The 27,023-nt window shown below is 34.7% G+C and overlaps 1 pseudogene; it reads left to right on the top strand.

The window, feature by feature from the left end:
* LOC120079882 overlaps positions 1-27,023 on the top strand; it is a 43,628-nt pseudogene that overhangs the window by 2,584 nt on the left and 14,021 nt on the right.

Consider the following 27,023-nt stretch of genomic DNA (forward strand, 5'->3'; position numbering starts at 1 on the left):
CAATAAGCCTCCTATTTTAGGGGTAAGACTGGGTAGATAGCTGGGGACATAAGGTGTAAGATGGAATTCACTCCTACCCACTTTTAGGGTTAGTAGAAAGGTTGTTCCCTTAAGTGCTAACTCTGGGTCTTGAACAATAAGCCCCACCCTCTCTTGGTCCTAGAGGGACTCTCAAACCAATTGTCTATTAGAGGATCAGTGGAACTTAAGGAACTAGAGGTAATCTCGGGGTAAAACAGATATTGACCCAGCCATTAATACAAATAACTTGTGAAGGGTTAACTTACTAATCATGGTTATATCGAATGGATACAATATATCTACAGTGAGGGGAGTGCAACTACTAGGCGCTAGTTGAGTGACCTGGTAGTTAGCGAATGAGGATTAATTCGGTTTAAAGAATTTAGCCAATTAATCTCGGATTGTTGGAGCCCATGATCTGTAGGTCCATTAGGTCCCCCTACTAGCTCACAAACGAAATTAGCCTTAGAATAGCATGATAAGTTGATTTAAAACATTCAAATTCGAATTAAGGGAATTAGTAATTATATGTGATATAATTACACGTTTAATTATGGAATTAAACGAAATTGAAAAATTGATTTATATTTAAATATGATTTAAATATTAATTTCATGAATAGGGATTCATGGTAGTGAAGTTGGTATTTAATTAATTTAATATTTGATATAAAATTAATTAAATTAATTAAATTGTTTAATTAATTATTAATTTTATTTGAAAAGTTAATTAATTGAATTAATTTTTTATAAAATTAACATTTTCAGTTTAGTTAAAGAATTAAAACTGAAAAATGATTTTGATTTTGAAAATAGTTTTCCAAATTAGAAAAGGAATATGAAATTGAAAAAATCCTAAAATGTATGATTTTCCCACTTTGGGAACCTTAGTTACTATTCCATTCAAATCCCACTCAATTTGTTGAAGAATGAGGTGTTTTCTATTTATGCAATATGATTGCATGTTTTTCCTACATAAAACACACAGAAATTTCAGCTGAAAAGGCATGCAAAAAATGTTTTTTTGTTGAGAAATTCAGCTGAAGAAAGGTTCTTCAGTTTCTGGAAAACCAGTCACCTTCTCCTCCTAAATTCCCTTTGATTCAGCTTGTTTTGAGTCTCACAACTCAATCTAAGATTCCTAGAGGATAGTATGGAAGAGCTTCTGGTAGTTCACAACCAGAGGAGGAGTACATTACTGCTGAATTTGAAGGAAGAAGAAGGTCTTCACAAGTATTTCTGAAACCCTTCTTTCATTTGATGAACATACTTAGTTTGAAGCTAAAATTGATGAATTAGAGTGCTTAATGATTTTTTTTCCGTTGCATATTTGTTGAAGCTAAAATTGGTATTAGAGCATGACTTAAATACTCAATTCGTGTTCATTTTAGCATGGTGGGTGTTTTTTCATAAGTTGTATGAAAATGGTGAACTGATATGGAGTTTCTCAGTTTTGGCATTAAATTTCTCTTCAATTATGTTATAATTCTTGTAATTGGCTCTTTTTTTATGAGCCTTATTATGTGTATAAGTGTCTGTAATTCAATTAGAGTCAACAGAGTTGAATTTAGGTGTAACTAAAGAAAGAAGCAAGGGAGGCCAGCAGTAGATTTCTAGTTTTGATGCTTCTGCCAGGCAACGTTGCGACGTTGCCTCTATAGTATTGCAATGATGTTCATCTTTTAGCTGGTTCGAGTCAAGGTGGGTCGATTCAACCCATTTTAATGCTTTGGAGGTCTGGTTCGAGTGTTTCGAGTCCGGTTCGGGTCGGTTCGTGCGGTCCAGAAGTGTTTTGGAGCTGGTTTTGCTAACTTTTGTAATAATTTAGACTTATTGCTTGCTTGAAATGTCAAAACTAGTCCAAATCAGTTTGTGTTTAATTATTTATACATGTGACGTATGTTATAATTAAATAAATATTGTATGTGCATATAGTATGCCATGTAGATTTAAAATCCCACCATAGCAAGCATGTTACATGCATTGAAAGTATGTTATAAAGAGATATAATATATAGTATGCATGTTTAGGGTTTCAGTTGTTTCAATATAAGTGTTATATTAAATCATGAAATATCTGATGTTTGTTATGGATGAAAGTATGTCTAAAATTTTATAAGTTGTTACAAAATTGGGTTAGACATTTAAAATCCATAATAAAGATAAGTTGCATGCTCACATAGGTTAACCACTTGTTTTAATAGTTAAAATAGGTCGTTATCTTATAAAACTTGGGTTACAAACTCAACTGGTATATAATCCTGTCTAAGGCTGGGTGTACTTAAGTTGATGGTCTATGAAACATACCCTATCTGGGGATTATAGTCGAATAATTTAGCATTCAGTTTTATGAGCACACGTAAGTGGTGTAAGGTTTTAAAACTGGTTTATCACCAAGACATCATAGGTTAAATCCAAATATAATCATTGTACTTGGATAATCACCTAGACTTAGTTTGTTTAATTAGCCGGAACATAGCTAAGTAAAAATTTACCCAAAAACAAATAGAACACTTCAATGGGATATTAATAACATATACGATATGTTGTTCTTAGCTTTCACGTCCCTAATGTTCACACCGTGAGATCCATGCAACACTTCGTGTCACTCTGGAAGTGACCTCCATTCGGAAAGTGTTTTTATGGGTCATGTTAAGGTGAATAGGGGAAGTAGTTCATAATAAGTGGGTGAAGAATGTGTATCAATGTGTCCTGTGGTCTCTTCCATTAGTTTGGACCATGAGATTCCTATGTTGCGCTTGCTTGTCGACTTTATGTGATCTATGCTAGTTGTTTTTACATTGACTATCCCCTCAGATGGTTGTAACATAGGATTTGGAACAACTAAAACTCCATAAATGGATAAAATTTCTTAGGTTGATTCCCAACTTTGACTCTTCAATTCGGTAGCTAATCTCTGAGATCTAAAAATGGAGGGTTATACTTAATTACCAAGTGTTAGTAAGTTCTTGACCGAAAATGGTAACTAAATGACTATCGGAATATGAGTTATTCTGGATATAGTATTTAGTCAAGAATGTCTTGCTTTAGTGAAGGAGTATTCTGCCCCTTGGTAGCTCTTATTCTGACTCACTATAGTATCATTGCAAATTAAATAATAAAATTTGGATACATTATTACTTTGTTAAAATTTGATTGGGTTTAAAAGAATTTTACTAATTAGAATTTGTTTATAATTTCAATGTTGAATTCTTCAAATTTACTCGCTTCCGACATGTTTAACGGTAAATCAGCATGGAAATCAAATATACTAGCAGATGATGATTTAAAATTTGTTTTAACAGAGGAATGTCCTCTATCTCCCAATTCTTCTGCTGAATAGAAGACTCAACAAAGTAAATATGATTTACTTGTCACTGAGACATGCTTTATGGAAAATGATAAATTAACCTGGATAACAAATTTGGGTGCCGCTAATCATATATGTACTTTTGCTCAAGAAACTAGTTCCTAGAGGTAGCTTACAGAAGGTGGAACAACCTTTAAGGTAGGGACCGGGGAGGTTGTTTTAGCTAAAGTAGTAGGAGATATAAAGTTATTTGTTAGAGATAGACACATTTTACTTGAAAATGTTTATTACATTCTTTCTATGAAAATGAATTTAATTTCTATCTCATGTTTACTGGAACAAAATTACAAAGTTTCTTTTGAAAACAATGAAATGTTCATTATTTCAAAATGTAATAAAGTATGTTCTGCAAATCTAGAGAATAACTTATACGTGTTAAAACCAACTGAGGTAAAAGTCGTTTTAAATATAAAGATGTTCAAAACAGTTGGAACTTAAAATAAGAAACGAAAAAAATTCTTCAAATGCTTATCTTTGGCATTTAAGATTAGGACACATTAATCTCAATAGGATTGGGAGATTGGTTAAGAGTGAACTTCTAAATCAGTTAGAAAATAACTTTTTACCTCCATGTGAATCTTGTCATAAGGGTAAGATGACCAAAAGATCTTTTTTAGGAAAAGGGAGCCAAAGAATCCTTAGAGCTGGTACAGTCAAATCTTTGCAGTCTGGTGAATGTTAAAGCTAGAGAAGGGTATGAATATTTCATCAGCTTTATTGATGATTATTTAAGATATGGTTGTATTTACCTAATGCATCATAAGTCCGAAACACTTGAAAAATTCAAGGAATATTAAGCAGAGGTTGAGATTAATTAGGTAAAAATACTAAAACATTTCGACCAGATCGAGGTGGTGAGTATATGGACTTAAAATTCCAAGACTATTTGATAGAACATGGAGTTCAGTCTCAACTCACAACATCTGGCATACCTCAACAAAATGATGTAACAGAAAGGAGAAATAGAACCCTGTTAGACATGGTTCTTTCTATGATGAGTTATGCCCAGTTGCCAAATTTTTTTTGGGGACATGTAGTAGGTGTTGGGATTTATGTCCTAACACTCATGGTTTGTAAACAATAAACTCATTCTGTAAATCGATAAAGTTGTTATTGAATATATGAATTGCTTATTTCGTTTTAGAAATAAAACCAATAATCTAAAAGATCCATGACTATTACATGAGTACTTGAACTTTATGTGGTGACATAAGAGTGGATCAGGTTCGAGTAAATAGTCAAAATGATCTATAGTATACGTATAAGGTTGGGTGCCTTATTTTGGTAACACTATTGGATGCGGCCCACTGTGTAGTTGTTACAAGGAGTTGTAAATGCTACAAACGAAGTGATCCTGATCTGTTCATGTGGTGACATGAGGAGTGTAGGCATCTTGTGCAATGAGTTTACATAAGATCAAACTAAGAAATAAGTCATTCTTACTTTATAATGTTGTTTAATATTTAAGATTGACTATTTGATGACGAAAAATTTAATTACCAAGTCGTCAAGGACTTGGAGACTAAAATTAAGTGAACGCAATATGCGATGCATGTTCTTAATGTATGCGTTGATTATCATGCGTTGGAATGAACTATGCATTAACAAATGTATGCGATGACCATCTGTTCTTGTCACAAGTTTTCTTGCGCTCACGCCAAGTATAAAACGAACGCAAGTTTCTCGGGTGATCTGAGGTCGAACTCAGGGACTTGTAGCTAGACGTATGCGGTAATGTGTGTGTGGGCGGTTGATAAAAGAATGATGGAGGGGTTTTTATACTAACATTACTTCTGCTCCTAACTAACAAACAACGTAATGAGAAGTATGAATGAGAGGTAGAGACACGACAACTGTTGATGTGAAATAAATGGATGGGAAAATAGATAAAATGTGAGGATGTCTTCATCGCAACCCTTAAGATTGACCGTAAAGGCAACCTCAGCCAACACAAGCTATGCGATCATGCTACACACACTAGAGCCTAATTCAGGTTGCATGCGATGTGTATGCAAAAAGGTCAAGATGACCAACTACAACCATCATATCCTACTTCTTGGACACAACCATTGTCTTCTTCATAGGGTGCATACGTTGCGTAATAGTAAACGAATCTTATTCCTAAGTCTTCATTCTTCTTATGCAAACCTAATCTAGTTCTCTCGAGAACGATTCTACCTAGCTCTCTTAAGTCTTAGATTCTTTCTTTGACTCTCTCTCGAGTAGTTCTAAAGGTGTGATGGACGCATACATAAGACAAGGTAACCACATAAACTTGGCTGACGCAAGATTATTCCTATCTCTAGTGAATACATGCTTACATTGCTTAATGCGACCAACCATTACCCTCCCGAGCAGTTGGTTGTTGCTGACTTTACTCACAAAAGCACTGCGTCCGCCTATAGACAGGCGTTGCTACAGCTTCAAACTAAGCAAATAAGGTTTTCTCACATACTCACGCAACACACCCTCCTGGTGGTTTGCTACATGTTTCCTATATCTAATCCACATGACTAAGTATGCGATACTCTAGCAATCTCACTAAGTGATGCAATGAAAGTTAAGGATGCTAAGTAAAGAAAGATGGGGATGGAATCGAAGGAAACACAGAAATACATTGAACACATAATGTATTAATTCCTTAATCCCAAAATGTAATACAATACAATATAAGAAAAGAAGAGAAAATGAAAGAACCAACTAGAAGCAATGTCTTGCTTCCAGCGGATGTATGTCAAGGCTATCAGTAGTGCCATGGATGGGCGGTGCAACTGACTCTCTCGAGATCTAGATCCAGCAAAGGCTCCAGTCGTCACTCAGAATGGATGAAGGAGATGAAGAACTCTCAAGCTTCTTTCTCATGCGTGAGTCTGGATCATAGAAATCCGCCCTAAGGCGAGCCTCAGGCAAAAAACCCTGGATGATTTGAAATTATGCTTGGCGGCTTCTATTTATAGAGCTTGGATCGCCGATAGCATTTATGAATTGCTCTGATTCTGACATTCGCGGCGCGTTAGTCCTTTTCTGAATCTCTGCTACTAACGGCGTAGTAGGTGAAATGTCAACATCATCTTTTGATCTTCCTGAGATATGCATTGATTAGTTCATTCCACTAACCTTGCGTTGATCCCTCTATTATGCATTATCATGTAGTCGCAATCGTGTAGTGATCGCATTCGCTTAATACCGCAACTTCTATACGATGACCGCAATCGCTTGACGATCGCAACTTCTATGCGATGGACACATACGGCTAATCACCGCAACACCCATGCATTGATCGTATGCATTCGCCTTTGATGGAGAGTTTCTCCACATGCGGTCGTCTATGCGGTAGCCCGACTTCTGCGTTTGCGTCCACTTCCTACGTTAGCTACAAAAATAGACAATTGAACGCATAATAACGCATAATAATGGGTTAACCGAGATTCTCAATGCTGAATGCCACAAACTCATTTTCTCATGAATTCCTACCATAATTGCCGCATATTCTGCTTAACAGCCTTCATAATTCTAAATAAATGGCCTAAAATGACATGCATTTCTGCATGTCATTACTATTTCAAAACGATGACCTAGGTAACTTGACCTTAATCCTAAGCTAACTATGAACTCCTGTTTATTCAAGATTATCTTTAGATTTGCAGGGGTGAGGGTGGCTCAACAGCGTCGGCTCAATAAGCCTCCCATTTTAAGAGTAAGACTGGATAGATAGTTGAGGACATAGGGTGCCAGATGAAATTCACACCTATCCACTTTCAGGGATAATAGAGACGTTGTTCCCTTAAATGTTGATTTCGGGTTTTAAATAATGGGCCCTACCCTTTCATTAGCCCGATCGAGATTTTTTTTGTTGATTGAATCACAAACAAATTGTTCATTAGGGGATCAGTGGAACTTAAGGAACAAGAGGTAATCTCGGGGGTAAAATAGTCATTTGACCCAGCCGTTATTATGAACAACCTGTGAAGGGTTAACTTACTAATTATGGTTATATCGAGTGGAAACCATATATCTATAGTGAGGGGAGTACAACTACTGGGTTTTGTGGAGTGACTTGGTAGTTAACAAATATGGGTTAATTCGGTGTAAAGAGTTTAACCAATTAATCTCGGATCGTTGAAGCCCATGATCTGTAGGTCCATTTGGTCCCCCTACTAGCTTACAAACGAAATTAGCCTTAGAATAGCAAGATAAATTGATTTGAAATGTTCAAATTCGAATTAAGGGAATTAATTATATGTGATATAATTACACATTTAATTTTGGAATTAAACGTAATTGGAGAATCGATTAATATGTAAATATGATTTAAACATTAATTTCATGAATAGGGATTCATGGTAATGGAATTGGTGACAAATTAATTTAATATTTGATATTAAATTATAGAATTAATTAAATTATTTAATTAATTATTAATTATTAATTTTATTAGAAAAATTGATTATTGAATTAATTTTTGTAAAATTAATAAAATTTCAATTTTAGTTAAAGAATTAAAATTGGAAAAAGTTTTGATTTTGAAAATCAATTTTTAAAATCAAAAGGTAAATTGAAAATTGAGAAAAAATCCCAATGTGAGATTTTCCCACTTTCAAGCAAGAAGGTTAGTCATCTTCTTACACATAATTCCACCACCAAAATCAAAGAGTAGCTGGAATCACTTCAAATGATCAGTTTGCATGAGAGTCATGTAATAAAACCACTATTGATTATAGTAGGAAAGCTCTAGTGGTGGTCGACAACAAGAATTGGAGAAGATTGTAGCTGAATTTCGAGTTTGAAGAGGATCTTTAAAGGTTGTAATGAAACACTCTTGATACCCCATGAACATGCTTAATTTGATGTCAAAATTGAGGAATTATAATGCTTAATGATCATGTTTTCTTCCGTTACATGTTTCTGTAAGCCAACAGTAAGAACTGTTGTATTATTTTGAACATGGTTCCTTTGAAAAGTGTTTCAGAAACATCTTACGAGTTATGGAGCGGACGTAAAGGTTGTTTATGTCACTTCAGAATTTGGGAATGCCCATCACATGTATTGGTGCAGGACCCCAAAGAAATTGGAACGTCATTCAAAAGTATATCTATTTATAGGCTAGCCTAAAAAGACAAAAGGTGGTTATTTTTATATTCCTCAGGAAGATAGAGTATTTGTATCGATAAAGGCAACATTCCTGGAGGAAGACCACACAAGAAATCATCAACCTTGTAGTAAGCTAGTATTAAGTGAGATGTCTAGAGAAACTACAGATAGATCAACAAGAGTTGTTGATCAAGCAGATCCTTCAACAAGAGTTGTTGATGAAACTGGTGTTTCACATCATTCTCAAGAGTCAAGAATGACTCGACATAGTGGGAGGGTTGTGCAACAACCTAATGGATACATGGGTTTAACCGAAGCTCAGGTCAGCATACCTAATTATGGCTTAGAGGATCCATTGACTTTTAAACAAGCAATGGGTGATGTGGATAAGGACCAGCGGATAAAAGCCATGGACCTCGAAATGGAATCAATGTACTTCAATTCAGTCTGGGATCTTATAGATCAACCAAAAGAGGTAAAACCCATTGGTTGCAAATGGATCTACAAGAGAAAATGAGACCAAGCTGGTGAGGTACAGACCTACAAAGCTAGACTTGTGGCAAAAGGGTTTACCCAAAGAGTGGAGGTAGACTATGAAAAAACCTTCTCTCTGGTTGCCATGATCAAGTCTATTAGGATACTCTTATCCATTGCCACTTTTTATAATTATGAAATCTGACAAATTGATGTCAAGACAACTTTTTTGAATGGTGATCTTGAAGAGAATATCTATATGTCTCAACCAGAGGGGTTTATTGAACAGGGTCAAGGGCAAAAGGTTTGCAATCTTAATAGATCCATTTATGGGCAAAAACAAGCATCTTGATCCTGGAACATGAGATTTGACACTACCATCAAATCTTATTATTGGGATTGGTGTCCTAATTCTCCCGAACTCTCGTTGTTTTGTAAAGATATACATTGTTTAATGAATAAAATAACTGTTATTTAATTCTGTCATTTACTCATTTCCAATAAACAAAGCTTATTGGTTATCTTATGTGAACTTAAGCATGTATATGTGATATACAAGTGGATCATGCCTTAAGTGATAACCTAAATAGGTCTGTAGTATAAGGATTAAGGTGGGATACCTAATCCTGGTGACACTACGGATGACCTACTTTATAAAGGTTTGCAAGTGTTGTAAACTACTACAGATGGTAGATCCTGACCATTCATGTGGAGACGTGGAACGGAGGTGTCCTATACAAAGAGTTTGTAGGAGATGTGAAGCAGACTTGGACCACGAGATGACTAGACTCTGTATATAACGTTGTTGATATTAGAGACTTGCATCTCACCTAAACGACCATAGGTGACACGACCTCAATCCTGAGTGTTTTGGGAACTCCTGCCTTTAAGAGCGGTCCTTTGATTAGTATGGGTGGGAGTGGCCAGATTGCCAACTCAACATGCCTACCTTTTTGGGGACTTGTCTAATCTGAGAGCTGGGAACTCAATCCACAAGATGGAATTCACTTCTTTCCCGAAGCAGGGATAAGTAGAGAGATTGCTCCCTTAAGGGCTGATTCTGGGACTTAAACATAGTGGCTACAACTTCTCTTTGGAAGAGAAGACTCAGTCATAGTAAGACTATGACTTATGTTCATTAGAGGGATCGGTGATACTTAAGGAGACAGATGTAACTATAGGGGCATAACGGTTATTGGCCCAGATGGATATGCGAAAATGCCGAGAAGTCTATGCCAGCTTAAACCCCTATAACCCATTCACGTGCTCTCGCCACATGAGCGTGATGGCCGCATATCATACCATATCCTACTTCCTGGACAAATGCAATATCCTATCCGTAGGGTGCATACACTGTGTGATGGAAAATGGAGCTTATTCCTAAGTCCCCATTCTTACTTATGCAAACCTAATCTAGCTCTTCCGAGCATCGATTCTAACCTAGCTCTTTCGAGTCTTAGTTCTTTCTTTAGACTCTCCCGAGTAGCTCTCAAGGTGCAATGGACGCATACATAAGACAGGGTAACCGCATGAACTTGGCTAACGTGAGATTATTCCTATCTCTAGTGAATACTTGCTTACATTGCTTAATGCGACCAACTACTTAACCTCCCGGGCAGTTAGTTTGTTGCTGACTCTACTCATGACAAGCGTGCTATAGCTTCACACTAACAAATAAGGTTTTCTCACACACTCACGCAACACACACCTTCTGGTGGTTTACTACATGCTTCATATCCCTAATCCACATGACTAAGTGTGCGATACTCTAGCAATCTCACTAAGTGATGCAATGAAGTTAAAGATGCTAAATAAAGAAGAAGGAGATGAAGTTGAAGGAAACACAGAAATGCATTGAACACATAATGTATTAATTCCTTCATCACAAAATGAAATACAATACAATATAAGAAAAGAGAGAAAATGAATTGACCGGCTAGAAGAAATAACGTGCTTCCAGCAGATATGCATCAAGCCTGTCGGTGCTGCCATGGATGGACAGTGGAGCTGACTCTCCCGAGATCTAGCTCCGATCGAAGGCTCCGGTCGTCACTCGAAATGGAGGAAGGAGGTGAATAACTCTTAAGCTTCTTCTCACGCATTTGTCTTGATCGTAGTGAAAACCCTGGTTTGCAGGGGTAATCCCCAGACAAGTTGGAATTCTACTCATCGGCTTCTTTATATAGAACCTGTATCGCCGACAACGTTAATGGACTGCTCTGATTATGATATTCACAGCGCGTTTAGTCCTTTCTGAATCTCTGCTGCTAACAGAGTGGTAGGTGAGATGTCAACATCATCTTTTTTTTTTATTATTTTCCCGGGAGATGCGTTGATGCATTCGTTCCACCAACCTTGCGTTGATCCCTTTATCATGCATTATCATGTAGCCACAATCAGACAGTGACCGCATTTGCTTAATACCGCAACTTCGACACGATGACCGCAATCGCTTGACGAGCGCAACTACCATGCGATGGACGCATGCTGCTGATTACCGCAACACCCATGCATTGATCGAACGCGTTCGCCTTTGCGATGGAGAGTTTTCTTCGCATGCGGTCGTCTATGTGGTAGTTCGGTTTTCGCGTTTGCGTCTAGTTCCTGTATTAGCTACAAAAATGGACAATTGAACGCATAATAATGGGTTAGTTGAGATTTTTAATGTTGAACACCGCAAGCTCAATTTCTTATGAATTCCTAACATAATTGCCGCATAATCTACTTAACAGCCCTCATAATTCTGAATAAAAGACCTAAGATGACATGCATTTCTGCATGTCATCAGTGTTATTAACATTTATTCAATAAATTTGTTGTTGAATATATAAATTACACTTGTTAAGATTAAATCCAATAAACTTAAAAAAAAACCATGGTTATTCTATGAATACTTGAACTTTATGTGGAGACATAAGAATGGATCTGTTGGGATTGGTGTCTTAGTTCTCCCGGAGTCTCGTTGTTTTGTAAAGATACACATTGTTTAATGAATAAAATAAATGTTATTTAATTCTGGCATTTACTCATCCAATCAAAAAAGCTCCTTGGTTATCTTATGTGAGCTTAAGCATGTATATGTGATATACAAGTGGATCATGCCTTTAGTGATAACCTAAATAGGTCTGTAGTATAAGGATTAAGGTGGGATACCTATTCCTGGTGACACTATGGATGACCCACTTTATAGAGGTTTGCAAGTGTTGTAAACTACTACAGATGGTAGATCCTGACCATTCATGTGAAGACGTGGAGCGGGGGTTTCCTATACAAAGAGTTTGTATAAGACCTGAACCACGAGATGACTAGACTCTGTATATAACGTCGTTGATACTAGAGACCTACATCGCACCTAAATAACCATAGTTGGCACGACCTCAATCCTGAGTGTTTTGGGAACTCCTGCCTTTTTGGGTGAGAATGGCAAGATTGCCAACTTAACATGCCTACCTTTTTGGGAACTTGTTTGATTTGGGAGCTGGGAACTCAATCCACAAGATGGAATTCACTCATTTCTCGAAGTAGGGATAAATAGAGAGATTACACCCTTAAGGGCTGATTCCGGGGCTTGAACATAGTGGCCACAGCTTCTCTTTGGAAGAGAAGACTAAGTCATAGTAGGACTATAACTTATGTTCATTAGAGGGATTAGTGGTACTTAAGGAGACAAATGTAACTATAGGGGCATAACGGTTATTGGCCCAACTGTACTTACGAGTGATCTGTGAAGGGTTGTCGCACTTCTGATTGGTTAAGATGGACACATATATATCTGTGGTAAGGAGAGTTCAGCTGTCGGTTTTTAGTGGAGTGCCTGGCAGTTAACGGATGGTGGATCCCATGACTATAGAGTTTAGTTAGTTATTCACGTACCATTGGAGCTTCAAGCTACAGGTCCATGAGGTCCCCTTGGTAGCTCAATGGATTCAGTTAAGGATCAGTTCTTGGTATTGATTTGAAATGTTCAAATTGACAAGAGATATTTTGATTATATATAATATGATCAGTATAATGTATAAAATACATCTAGTGGAGGATTGATGTAAATGAGATTTACATTAAGTATCATGGAATAGAAAAAGAAATATGGTTTATATGTTTCATGAGATGAAATATTAAAACTATAGGTTATAAATATAGTATGATAAGTTGGTTATCATTTATATTTATAATAACCAAAGTAGTGGGTGGTTATTGAGTCATGGTAATCGTGAGTTTAAAAGGAAAATGGTTTTCCTATTTTGAAAAAAAAAGGTTTTTTACAAACGTTAAAAAGTTTTGAGTTTTCTCTCCGCGAAAAAAAAAAAAAGAAACTCACAGGGTTGTCAAGTAAATACAGATTTATTAAATGATGGCTGGGTGAGCTAAATGATCGTGCAGTATTTACTAAACGATCACATAGCTTTGCTAGACGATTGCTTGCCCTAAGTAAACGATCGTGTAGAGTCTACGATAGGTCTCCGTCACCTCCCACATGCCCAGTTGTATACACGATCGGGTATTTCCTCCTTCGTCTGCCTCATACAAGTCCGAACAGAGCACACCCTCTGAATTCTCACACCGAGTATACCAAGGTAGCCTTGTTGGTGGTGTTAGACTCAACTCGACACTATCGAGGTTTCTGGAGGCCGTTCGTGGTGCTGCGAAGGAGTTCACGCTTTTGCGAAGAAGTTCGTGACCGAGGAGATCATTGAGGACAAGTACGAAGAGTTTGTGTTGTGTTGTGGTCGTGTAGATCGAGCGTTCATGGTCGCTGTTGTTCGAGCGGTTGCACAACGGAGCATGGAGACGTGGCTTCAAATGTTCGTAGAGTTTCTCTCTTGTTCATTTGAGTTTATTCATGCTGTAATTTTTCTGTATGAATTGTATAACCGTTTGTTTGAAGTCGACTGTAAATGTATTGTTCATTCATGATTGTGATTTGGAATTATCTTGCTTCCGCTGCTCATGGAAATCTTCCTTCTGATTTCCTTCAATTGGTATCAGAGCCAGGTTCCCATCCTGGGACCTGTGGGTTATGGGCCCATTAGATCGCTACATGGGTTTGATGAAGCCCATAACGTCATTGTGAATGATGGCGTCGAGGATCCATTGTCTTTTAAGAAAGCAATGGAGGATGTTGACAAAGATGAATGGGTTAAGGCCATGAACCAGAAAACGGAGTCTATGTACTTCAATAACGTCTGGGAGCTTGTTGATCCACCTGATGGGGTAAGACCTATTGGGTGTAAGTGGATCTATAAGAAAAAGAGAGGTGTAGATGGAAAGGTGCAAACCTTTAAGGCTAGACTCATGGCAAAGGGTTATACCCAGGTTGAGGGAGTTGACTATGAGGAAACTTTCTCACCTATTGTCGTGCTTAAGTCTATCTGGATTCTCCTGTCCATAGCCACATTCTATGATTATGAAATATGGCAAATGGACGTCAAGACTACCTTTCTGAATGGTAATCTTGAGGAGACCATCTATATGACTTAACCAGAGGAGTTCATCGTTCCAAATCAAGAGCAAAGAGTTTGCAAGCTTAATAGGTCCATTTATGGGTTGAAACAAGCATCTAGATCTTGGAACATCAGATTTGACACTGCTGTCAAGTCATTTGGCTTTGATCAGAATGTTGATGTGCCTTGTGTTTACAAGAAGATCATCAACAGCTCAATAGCTTTCCTGGTACTGTATGTGGATGATATCCTACTAATTGGGAATGATGTAGGGTATCTGACTGACATTAAGAGTTGGCTAGCTGCCCAGTTTGAAATGAAAGATTTGGGTGTGACACAATATGTTCTCGGGATCCAGATCATTCGGGATCGCAAGAACAAACGGTTAACCCTGTCTCAGGCATCTACATTGATCAAATGTTGATCAGGTATAGGATGCAGGATTGCAAGAGGGGTTTGTTATCTTTCAGGCATAGAATCATTATGTCTAAGGATCAATGTCCTAAGACACCTCAAGAAGTTGAGGAAATGAGATGGATTCCCTATGCTTCTACTATAGGAAGCTTGATGTATGCAATGTTTTGTACTCAACCCAACATTTATTATGCAATAAGGATTGTCAGTCAGTATCAGTCCAATCCAGGATTTGATCACTAAACGGTGGTTAAGACAATCCTCAAGTATCTTTGGAGAATGAGGGACTACATGCTTGTGTATGGAGATAAGGATCTAATCTTTACAGGATACATGGACTCTGACTTTCAGACCGATCGAGATGCATCAAGCAAGGATGCATCACAGACTCCACTATGGAAGCCAAATACGTAGCGGCTTGTGAAGCAGCTAAGGAGGTTGTTTGGCTGAGGAAGTTCCTTTATGATTTGGAAGTTGTTCCAAATATGGATTTGCCGATCACACTGTGTTGTGATAACAGCGAGGTTATGGCAAATTCGAAGGAACCTGGGAGTCATCGTCGAGGTAAGCACATAGAATGAAAATATCACCTGATTAGGGAGATTGTACATCGCGGTGATGTGATAGTCAAGGAGATCGCATCTGAGCACAACGTTGTTGATCCCTTTACAAAGACCCTCAAAGCTACAGTGTTCGAGGGTCACCTAGAGAGTCTGGGTCTGTGGGACATGCAACATCTTGTCTAGGACAAGTGGGAGATGATATTGGGGTATGCCCTAGTTTATTGTATATTATACATTTTTATATTGTATTGTACATTAGTCTTCCGAGTCATTAGGACAAGTGGGAGATTGTTGGGATTAGTGTCCTAATTCTCCCGGAGTCTCATTGTTTTGTAAAGATATACATTGTTTAATGAATAAAATAAATGTTATTTAATTCTGGCATTTACTTATATCCAATAAACAAAGCTCCTTGGTTCTCTTATGTGAACTTAAGCATGTATATGTGATATACAAGTGGATCATGCCTTAAGTGACTTATATAATACTTTCAAGTAGATAGTGCAACTAAAGATATAATACTTTCAAGTAGAAAATATTTTTTCCGAATTGACAATGTTAGAAGCAAATTCTACAAACCTAATTGAAGAGTTTAGAAAAGCAAATATTATTTTGCCTAGAGGACAAAATTTACAATTGATAATACATTGTTCTCTAGTCAATCAAAGATGTTATCATATTGTGACTGATAGAAAGAATAATATGGAGTATTTTTATATCATATCTACTGTCTCATATGAAAAATGTATATAGGAAAAGTTGTCTACTTTGTCTTTTGGATTATATTATACTCGTATACGAGTAATTGAAACATATGCAACAATAAACCTGAAGTTCATGAATCCATATATATTTGATATTTGGCATGACAGATTAGGTCATTTGAGATATATAATGATGAGAAGAATTATTAAGAATTTAAATGGACAATCATTGAAGAGCCAAAAGATTATTAAATCTAATGAATTATCATTGAATCCTTACTCTCAAGACAAATTAATAATTAGACCATCCTCAGTTAAAGTGGGGACTGAATCATCTACATTTTTAGAACGAATACATAATGATATATGTGGATATATTAACCCACTAAGTAGATCATTTAGATATTTTATGGTATTGATAGACACACCAATAGATGATCACACGTGTGCTTATTATCAAGTTGAAATTATTACTTGATCAAATAATTAAGTTAAGAGCAAAATTCCCTAATTATACAATTAAGACTATTCTTCTTGATAATGTTGGTGAATTTACATCCCAAGTTTTTTATAACTATTGTAATGTCAACTGAGATAAGCATTGAACATCATGTAGCTCATGTTCATACATAAAATGGTTTAGCATAATCATATATAAAACGGTTTAGCATAATCATTTATAAAACATTTTCAATTAATTGCTATACTATTGCTTATGAGAGTTAAGCTTCCTATATCTATATGGGGACATGCTATTTTGCATATTGCGTTATTTGTATGCATTAGACCAGTAGCTTATCATAAGTACTCACCATTACAATTAGTCTATGGTTATGAGCCAAATATTTCTCATCTAAGAATTTTTGGATGTGCAGTATAAGATCAAATTGCTCCACCACAACGTACTAAGATGGGTCCTCAAAGAAGGTTAGGAATATATGTTGGATATGATTCCCCATCAATTATTAAATATCTTGAACCCCCTAAAGGGTGGTGTATTTCTGCAGATTTTCTAATTGTCATTTTAATGAGACAAAATTTCCAACATTAAGGGGAGAAATTAAGAAGTTGGAAATAAAATTACATGGAATGCCCGATTTGCTAATTGTCATTTTAATGAGACAAAATTTCCAACGTTAAGGGGAGGAATTGAGAAGTTGGAAAAAGAAATTACATGGAATGTATTGTTATTGTCTCATTTAGATCCCCTTACAGATCGATGTGAATTTGAAGTTCAGAAGATAAATCATTTGCAAAATATAGTAAATCAGTTACTAGATGCATTTATAGATGCAAAGAAAGTAATTAAATCACATATACCAACTGTAAAAGTTCCATCTATAAACCCTATTTCTGTTATTTTATGAACTAACATGCAAATTCACTAAAATTAATGTAATTAGAGTGTTTAAGATCCTAATAGCTTCTGTGTGTTTGATGTCAACTCCATCAACTTGGAGCAAAAAGAGTAACACATGGTGGACTTTTGATTTTTGGATTGGTTTTAAAAGGAAAATGAATTTAATATTATTTTATGTTTTTGTCTAACGGCTAGTTTTGGACAAATGGTGGAAATTGCATTTTATTCGGTTTTAAAAAATGATTTAAAAATATATATATTATTATATTATTTTTTTTTTGTGTCTAACGGTTAGTTGAGTTTGAATCTCCATCATTCAATTTTCTTTTACCAACATCCAATTGTCGAAATTAAATGTGGTTTTCAACAAATTTTCCTCTCTATTTAAACTCTTCATCTTCTCCAAAATTATAACAAAAAATTTATATTATTTTTCAATCCTCCATAACTCAAAGCCTCCATTGTTGCTCTTTGTTAACTCTAAAAAAGAGCTATTATTCCTAGCTTAATTCGGACTCGTTATTGGATATATTTCCCTATTTTGTAGGTATCGAGTAACCAAGAGGTAGAATTAGGGATTTGAAGCTAATTAGGGTTAATTTAGAGCAATTTGAAGTTAATTCGAGCATCTGAGCTTCAAAGGAGTTGAAAAGACCAAAATGCCCCTGACCAGCGTCGCAATGCTCAAAATATAAGAAGCCCCAATGCTTGCCTGACGTTATAAGGTAGTAGCCTTATATGCAGGGAAGCGTTGCAATGCTCTAGGTTTGGCACAACACCAGCGTTGCAATGTTTTCCTGACGCTTATGGCTTTTCTGTCAAGTGTTGCAATGTTGTTTCCAGCGTTGCAACGCTACGATGATTTCTATAAATACTCCTCCTCGGTCCTAGGACAAAACATGTTGAATTTAGGAGGCCGAAGTAAAACTTCATCCTTCTTCTTTTTCCTCTATGTTTTTAGCATCCTTAGGCTTAGGTTAGTTTTTATTTTATTTTCGAATTATGGACATGTTTTGGATTGTATCCCATCAATTTGTCTATGAATCGATGGGGTAATCTTTCATTTAGTTCTTGGATAAAAAATTCTTATATTTTGATGAGTTTTCCGTTCAATTTTGTGTTTTAATTCAAAATTATATATTTTTTTTAATCTTGGTTAATTTAGACTTGCTTTTATGTGTTGGATTGATGCCCTATCATAATCGCATGTCTTCGCTAGTTAAATTCAAGTTCGTACACATCCTTGTAATTGTCCACGCTTTGAATTTATCCTTGTAGCACTGATTAGATGAACATGCTTAGGTTTATAGGCATTCCTTGAATCTTTGCATCGCATGTCCAATCCAGATTTAAAAAATAAATTGATTATTTGAACATGGTTGTCTTGACACTTAATATAGTTGAATCTTGAATTTTAATGCTTGTGTTTCTAGTTCCTTATAGTCGTTGAGGACCTGATTGCATCTAGGAGCATGTAGGTTAGTTGAGGCACAATCTTTTCAGCCTTAGTTACAAATTAGGATGTTCAATTGGTTCGGATTAATTTATTGTCGGCCTTTGTAGAGATTAGTTAATTCACATCGATTGGGTAGCTATGCATGCATAATTCAAATATATGATATGTTGGCTGAAAACAATGATTTAATTTACATTGAATGGGTACTTAATCTGAGAGCTAAATGAATCAATTGTCATTCCGTATATCCTTTGCATTTTCCTTTTCTTTCATGTTTTCAATTTTAAAACCAAAAATCGAACCCCCATTTTTATTACTTTTCCACGGTAAAATCTAACCCAAAAGAAATCAGTTCTTTGCTTCTCTGTGATTCAATCCTACACTTACCACTGTTACGTTTTAGTAGTAATAGGAGTAGTTCAGTGATTTACAAATTTTCTTTTGTTTCGGTTTGGAGTCGAATTAACGACATCGATTCTTGATCTAAACACTCTCTTTGAGATTCAATTTTCTTCTTTTCATCTTATTCTTGTGAGAGATATTTTATGTTGTGAGGATTAATTTGTTGAGTACTACAATTTGTAAATCCGCTCTCATAGAGAGTTTGTCAAGTGTGCTCTTTATTTGTACAAGCATTTTGTAGGTGTTACTCTTGATCCTAGAAAAAAAATCATTATAATAGTTTGATCCTCAACCATGGAAGAGGTTGGGTTTATTCTTGCGCCCGAAAAAAGAACTTTGTAGCGATTCGACTTTAAGCCGTGGAAATAGTTAAAGACTTCAAGTAAAGTACCCAGGAGCTTGGGAAGTGGATGTAGACCGGTTGTGCCAAACTACTATAAAATTTCCAGCGTTAATTTCTCTATCCCTCTCTTACTTTAGTTTTGCAATTAATTTGTTGTTATATTTTATTGCCTTAAATTAATTGCAATATTTGTTCCTTAAATTAATTGCTTAATGTTGATTTAAGTTAGTTGAATTGATCTTTACATATATCATACCCATCTTTTTATTAAAATCAAATTAGTGCTTAAAAGTATTAGTTTTAATTACTTGGCTATTTTTGGTTGTATTTATTTGCATGAATTTGTTCAAATTATTTGTTAGCGAAAAGTTTGTTGATTTATTTAATTGGGTCCACTTTAGAAAAAAGTTTTCATTAGTTTTAATTAATTTGTTTAAACCCTATTCAACCCCCTCTAGTATTGCCATACCAATCCTACAAAAAAAAAAAAAAAATTAAGGTAGTTTATGGATCAGTAATTTGAATACTAGAAGGTGTCAAACCATTAAACCTGTGGGATGCAAATGGGTATTTATAAGGGAAAAAAATGAAAATAATGTGGTCATAAGATATATAGCAAGGCTAATTGCACAAGGTTTTTCACAAAGACCCGGTATTGATTATGAGGAGACCTGTTCACAATGGTGGATTCAATTATAAGAGATTTAATTGGTTTAATTGTGTATGAAAATCTAGACATGCATCTTATGGATGTAGTTGCAATATATTTATATGAATCTCTTGATAATAATATTTATATAAGAATCCCAAAAGGATTTAAGGTACTTGAAACATATAAATCAAATTCTCAGGAATCATATTCAATAAAGGTACATAGATCACTATATGGATTGAAACAATTAGGATGGATGTGGTACAATCACTTAATTGGATATTTGTTGAAAGAAGGATATTAGAATAATCCAACATGTTCGTGTGTTTTTATAAAGAAATCACATTCAAGATTTGCTATTATAACTGTATATGTTGATGACTTAAATATAATTGAAACCCTTTAAGAGCTTTCAAAAGCAATAAAATATCTTAAGAAAAAATTTGAGAGGAAATATTTTGGAAAAATAAAATTTTGACTTGACTTGCAAATTGAGCATTTAGCAGATGAGATATTTGTTCATCAGTCAACTTATACTAGAAAAATCTTAAAAAGATTCTATATGGACAAAGCTTCTGTTCACTAGATGTGAATAACTTCTTGGTCTTGAAGTACCATATCTTAGTGCAATTTGTGTTTCTTGCTAATAATACAAGACCGGATATTGCATTTTTAGTAAATTAATTAGCTAGATATAGTTCTTCTCCAACAAAAAGACATTGGAACGGAGTTGAGCATATACTTCGTTATCTCCAAGGAATGATAGATATGAGTTTGTTTTATTCAAATAAACCAAATTTTGATCTAGTCAACTATGCAAATTTGGGATATCTAATCCACACAAAGCTAGATCTTGAACAGGTTATCTATTCACATATGGAGGAATTATTATATCATAGCGATCATTAAAACAGACCATGATGGTCACTTCATCAAATCATGCTGAAATTCTTGCAATTCACGAGGCAAGTCAAGAATGTATATGGCTAAGATCAATGATTGAGCACATTCGTGGAACATTGGTTTGTCTACTAGAAAAAATCTTCCAACGATATCATATGAAAACAACACAGCTTGCATAACCTAAATTAAATGAGGATGTATCAAAGGAGATAGAATAAAACATATTTCACTGAAACTTTTTTACACTCGTAATCTTGAAGAAAATGATGACATTACTGTACAACAAATTTGTTCGAAGGATAACCTGACAGACTTATTTACAAAGACATTATCTACCACAACATTTGAAAAATTGGTGCACAATATTGAAATGCAGCGACTCAGAGATCTTAAGTGATGTTTTCATGAGGAGAGCAAATATATTCTTTTAGAAGTATAAATTATATGCAATATGTACTTTTTTTCCTTCACTGGGATTTTTTTCCATTGAGTGTTTCATAGTAAGATTTGAATGAGGTATATTTCATATATATTATGAGCATCTAAAAAGGAGTATTATAAATATTATAATAAATAGATGTCCATCCCAAAAAAGAACCATGCGTCCTTAAACATGGTACCCCATGTGTCACAAATTTATACATGATTAGTATCCTAATAGCCACGAGTTCTATAAATAGTGAGCTTTTGTGATTTTTGTAAAGAAGTAAAAAAGATTGGTGTGAAATCCAAAAGTTTGGGAGAAAAATTCTATTTTCATGTATTTACATAATTTCTTATATTTTGTTATTTTATTTTGTTTATTTATCATTATTTTATTTATTATTATTATATTATATATTTTTTTCCATATCTATGTTTCCGATATGCTCCATTATGATCTTCAATTTTACAATAGATAATATATTATTTATACATTAACTTTTCTTTTAAAATGTATTTAACTACATCGTTACAAATATTATAATAAACATAAATTGCGTTAGATTTATCATCACGATACTGTTTTTCATTACATCACAAAAGACTATTTCATTGATTATAATCTAATAAATACATAACAATTAATGTAAAACTAAATTATATTAATATTAACATTTAAATAAATTTGCTAAATGTTATTTTCTATATTCTTATAGAAAAAAAAAATTACTTAAAAATGATTTTTTTTAAAAAAAAAAAATACATTTTTCTGCACGAATCCCTATTGACCTTAATTTATGAGAATCGACTATGATTGTAATAGGAACCAATTGGATTGAGAATGGTTTTTGTTTTTTTTCTTATGACGTTTACCTGACCTACTGAGGATGGAGTAGAATCGTAATAAAAAAAAACTCATTAAAATGAACTTTGGAGGAATATAAAAGTGTATTTTTATAGTTGTAGTTACTTTAAAATACAATAACAAAATAAGCATGCTATAGGAATATAATTTGAATGCTCTTTTTAGTTTTCTTACTTATTAATTTTTTGAAATTTATTTACTTGCTAATTAAAAAACTAGTACTTGACCTATCAAAAGTATTTAATAAGATAATTAAATTTTCAATTTTTTTTTTTTGTCTAAAACATCTTTAAATTTTAAAGTTGTGTTTAATATATTCCTAAACTTTTAGTCTTGCATCTAATAAATTTATGATATATTTTATTTTCTAAAAAATAATTGATAAATTGATGTATTTGATACAAAATTAAAAAAATTTAAATATTGTTTGATAACTATTTGATTTTAGTATTTTTTTTTAAATTAAGCTTATAAATATGATTTCCACGTATTAGTTTCATTGCTTTGTTATTTACTTTTTATGAGTTTAAAAAACAAGCCAAAAATTTGAAAACTAAAAAAAATAATTTTGAAATATTGCATTTGGTTTTAGAATTTTGTTAAGAACTCAAACACAATTCTTTTAAATTAATTAATTGACATTAAAACTAAAGACAAAAAACGAGTATTTAGTGAAAAATCGATATTAAAAGTGAAAATCTTGAAATTTAAGAACTAAAATTTTAGAATCTAAATAAACTCGAAACTGAAAAGTTAAATGTGTAACATTTTGAACTAAATGAAAACCAGACTTATCTCTAACTAAGTTATATATATATGATTATTTATTCAGAGAGGAAGGGCTATAAATATCAAAATTCTCGCGAAAATGTTCTAGGAGACTTCCTCTCCACTCCTCATTTCTGCAACCAAATTTCCAGTCCCAACAACTATCACAAATCCGCAAAATCCCCTCTCTCACTGTTTTGGATTATTGGAAGCTTTGATCGACGTTTAGAAATTCCTCTACTGTCTCCATTTTGTTTCTTCCATCGTTCCGACGAGCTTCCATGGATAATCAGTCCGTCTTCTCTACCTCAGAGGTAAACATTCCGACCATGCTCTGAGCTTGATCAGTGATGATGATACTCTGTTTCTCTCCGGTATTCTTCTTGTTGACACTCTTTTAACATTACCTGATTTTTGTAGGGTTTGATGATATCTTTTGAGAAATTTTCACTTCCTTGAAACGAAATGGGGTTCATGTTTTTCTTCTACCGCTTAACAAATGTCTTCTCGCCAGCATTTGCATGGTACTCTTTTGATTGTTTCTTTTAGAATTTCTTGAATCTGTTATCTAGTATTTTGGACAATCAAGTAAAAAAGTACGGAGTCTCTCTGATCATAAAACTTATTTACGATTATGACTCTAGGTTTAGAAAATTGCACTACATGAACTATATAACCTTAAAGGTATTCTGTAATATTTTTTATAATAAGATTATTCTCATTCTACCCTTGTATATAACTAACACATTTTTAGTGAATTACCTAAATCTTTAGGTCGATTTTCACTATTATATTATGTTTTCTGTATTTTTTACTTATCGATTTCGAAACATTTATTATAGCTTGCGTTTTGTAGGGTTCGATGTTGTCACACTGAATGAAGGCAATCTTTATTGATTAGCTTTAAATAAATCATTCATGTGACTGAAACGAACTTCATTTTTCTTGATCCGTAACCATTTAGAAGATTTGGAACTGAGTTCTGTGCCATCAAACTTGGTTAGGAGGCCGGCAATGGAATTTACTTAACTTGGGACATAGATGTGAAATTTTAAAATGAATCTAACATAGTACACACAAATGAATTCTTTTCTCCACATTCGGGGGTATGAATTTCGAGCTTTATTACTCAAGAATAGTTTACGTTGTTACTTTTCATACGTAGCTTTGTCTATTTCTCGAACTTCTTATTTTCTTTTATTATAATTTCCTGCTTTTATGTGAATTTTCTCTTTATTACCATTTTTGTTTAGACAATGTGTAACAAAAAACAACAAAATGAAGAGAACGGAAGTTGAAAACAAGAGAGAAATATTTGCACGGAGTATCAAGAGCTTCATTACTATATTAATTAAAATGGAAACAACACAAGTATTTATACACAAATAATAAATAAATAAATAAATAAATAAAACTAACCACTAATGTACTAACCTTAAAAATCTGCCACTAACCTTGAAAATCTCCATCATCAATCCCACTAAGCTATTAGGCCACTACTTCCTATTTAAGAGGAAGTATTTCAAATTAACCCACAAACGTAAATTTAAAATAAAAACTAATTTAATTACTTTGTTGTAGATTGCGGGAAGGAGTGAAAAATAAACTTCGCTTCAAGTGGGGCTTGAAGACTGAACTTTAAAAGGAGAAGGAATATTGAAGAAACTTTGACTCAAATAACTCGGTTTTTTGTTTGTTTATAACTAACTTTGTAAACGATGAGTTGGTATAATCTATAAATACCACTTATTTTAAATTCAACATAGAGAGTTATCATCATTCTCCTTAGTTTTCTGTAAACAACAAAATTGTACGCAATCTTCGTTAGTAAAAAGAATTCAGATCTTCTCGTAGACGTAGGCAATTTTACCGAACCACGTAAACACTGTGTCTTCATCTTCTTGCCTTATCTTTCTTGTTCAAATGAGTGTTTTCTTTACTGCAAATCGTGCGACATTCATTCATCATTCAAATTGCATCGAGTAACCTGAATATCGAGTTAATCGTGCATCGTTCTTCGCTATCGAGTTCATCGTTTTCACCTTTTAGTTGCGCCGAGTATCATTTAAGAACCGTCGAGTACGATCGAGTACTAGTTCAGTTGTCATCGAGTTCCATCGAAGATTTAGCAGAGACTCATTAAATGAAGAAGGGAATTCTCATCGAGGATCGAGTAGGAAGACATCGAGCATCAAGTGCCAAGTATCGAGGATTTGGCATAATATTTCTGAGTCATTTCTTCATCTTTCCAACGTTGATCTTGGGTATTTGGGTCTTGTAAAGAGTGGTTAGCCCAACAATTTGTGGTATCAGAGCGTTTGAAGATCATCAAGGTCAACTTTCTTGGAGCATTATGATACTCAAGAAATCAAGACTTGATACTCGATCATATCAGAAATGGCTGTTGTAAGGTATGGGATTGAGAAGTTTGATGGGAAGGGCTATTTTGGCCTATGGAAGGCCAAAATCAAAGCCATTCTTAGACAACAGAGAGCACACAAGGCCCTTTTGGACTCGTCAACTCTGCTTTCCACTATATCAGCACAAGAAAGAGAAGACATAGAGCTTACAGCATATGGACTCTGATTCTAAATCTCAATGACAGTATCTTGAGACAAGTAATTGATCAAGAGACGGCCTATAAGATGTGGGTCAAGCTGGAAGGTCTTTTTGCAACCAAGGATCTCCCCAAAAAAATGTATCTAAGGGAGAAGTTTTTCACGTTCAAGATGGATTCTGCCAAGCCTCTTTTAGATAACTTGGATAAGTTAAAGAGGATAGTCTCAGAGTTCAAGAGCCTTGGTGAAAAAATTGACGACGAGAATGAGGCTTTTGTGTTATTAAACTCTCTACCCGAAGCCTATAAGGAGGTGAAGAATGCCTTGAATTATGGCAGAGAATCAGTTACCACTGATGCCATCATTTCAACATTAAGAACTAGAGAGTTAGAGCTTCAGTCAGTCAAGAAGAAGTAGCCTAGTGCAAAGAGGTTGTTTGCCAAGGGGAAGAACAGGCAGAACCAATCTAAGGGGAATAAAAACAGTCAGGTGAAGAGCACAAACCTAAGACCAAGCTGAGATGCAACTACTGCAAGAAGAAAGGTCACTTGATGAGAGATTTCTATAGCTTGAAAAGGAAAAACCAAAAAAAAAAAAAAAAGAAGGATTAAAAGGGAAAACAACCAGAAGCTTCAGTGGTTGAAGGTTCCTACTTTTATTCTGATGCCCTAGCCTCCACTAGAAACCAAACCAATCAAATCAGTACTCTTAGGAAGCATGACTGGGTACTCGACTCTGGTTGTACCTGTCATATGACATATTTCAGACTTTGGTTTAATACTTACAAGGAAGTAGATGGAGAATCTATGTACATGGGAAACAATGAAGCTTGCAAGATCAAAGGGACTGGTTAAGTATCCTTGGAGCTAAAGGATGGATCAATCAAGCTTCTAAGAAATGTGAAAGATGTGCCTTTGCTCAAGAAAAACTTGGTATCTTTGGGCATGTTGGACTCTATTGGGTGCGAATGCAGAGGAAAAGGTGGAGTTCTTGAGGTGATTAAGGATTCCAAGGTTGTATTGGTTGGTGAGAATGTCAATGACCTTTATATTGTGAGAGGAGTAGAGATGATGACAAGTGCCTACACGGTTTCAACAGCAAGCTTAACAGATGCTAACTTGTGACACAAAAGACTATCTCATATTAGTGAAAAAAGGATGCAAGCATTGTCCAAGCAAGGAATTCTGCCCAAATGTAAAGCAAGGAATCCCTTCCTT

The sequence above is a fragment of the Benincasa hispida genome, chromosome 1 (genome assembly GCF_009727055.1).
Source record: "Benincasa hispida cultivar B227 chromosome 1, ASM972705v1, whole genome shotgun sequence".
In the NCBI taxonomy this organism is placed as follows: Eukaryota; Viridiplantae; Streptophyta; class Magnoliopsida; order Cucurbitales; family Cucurbitaceae; genus Benincasa; species Benincasa hispida.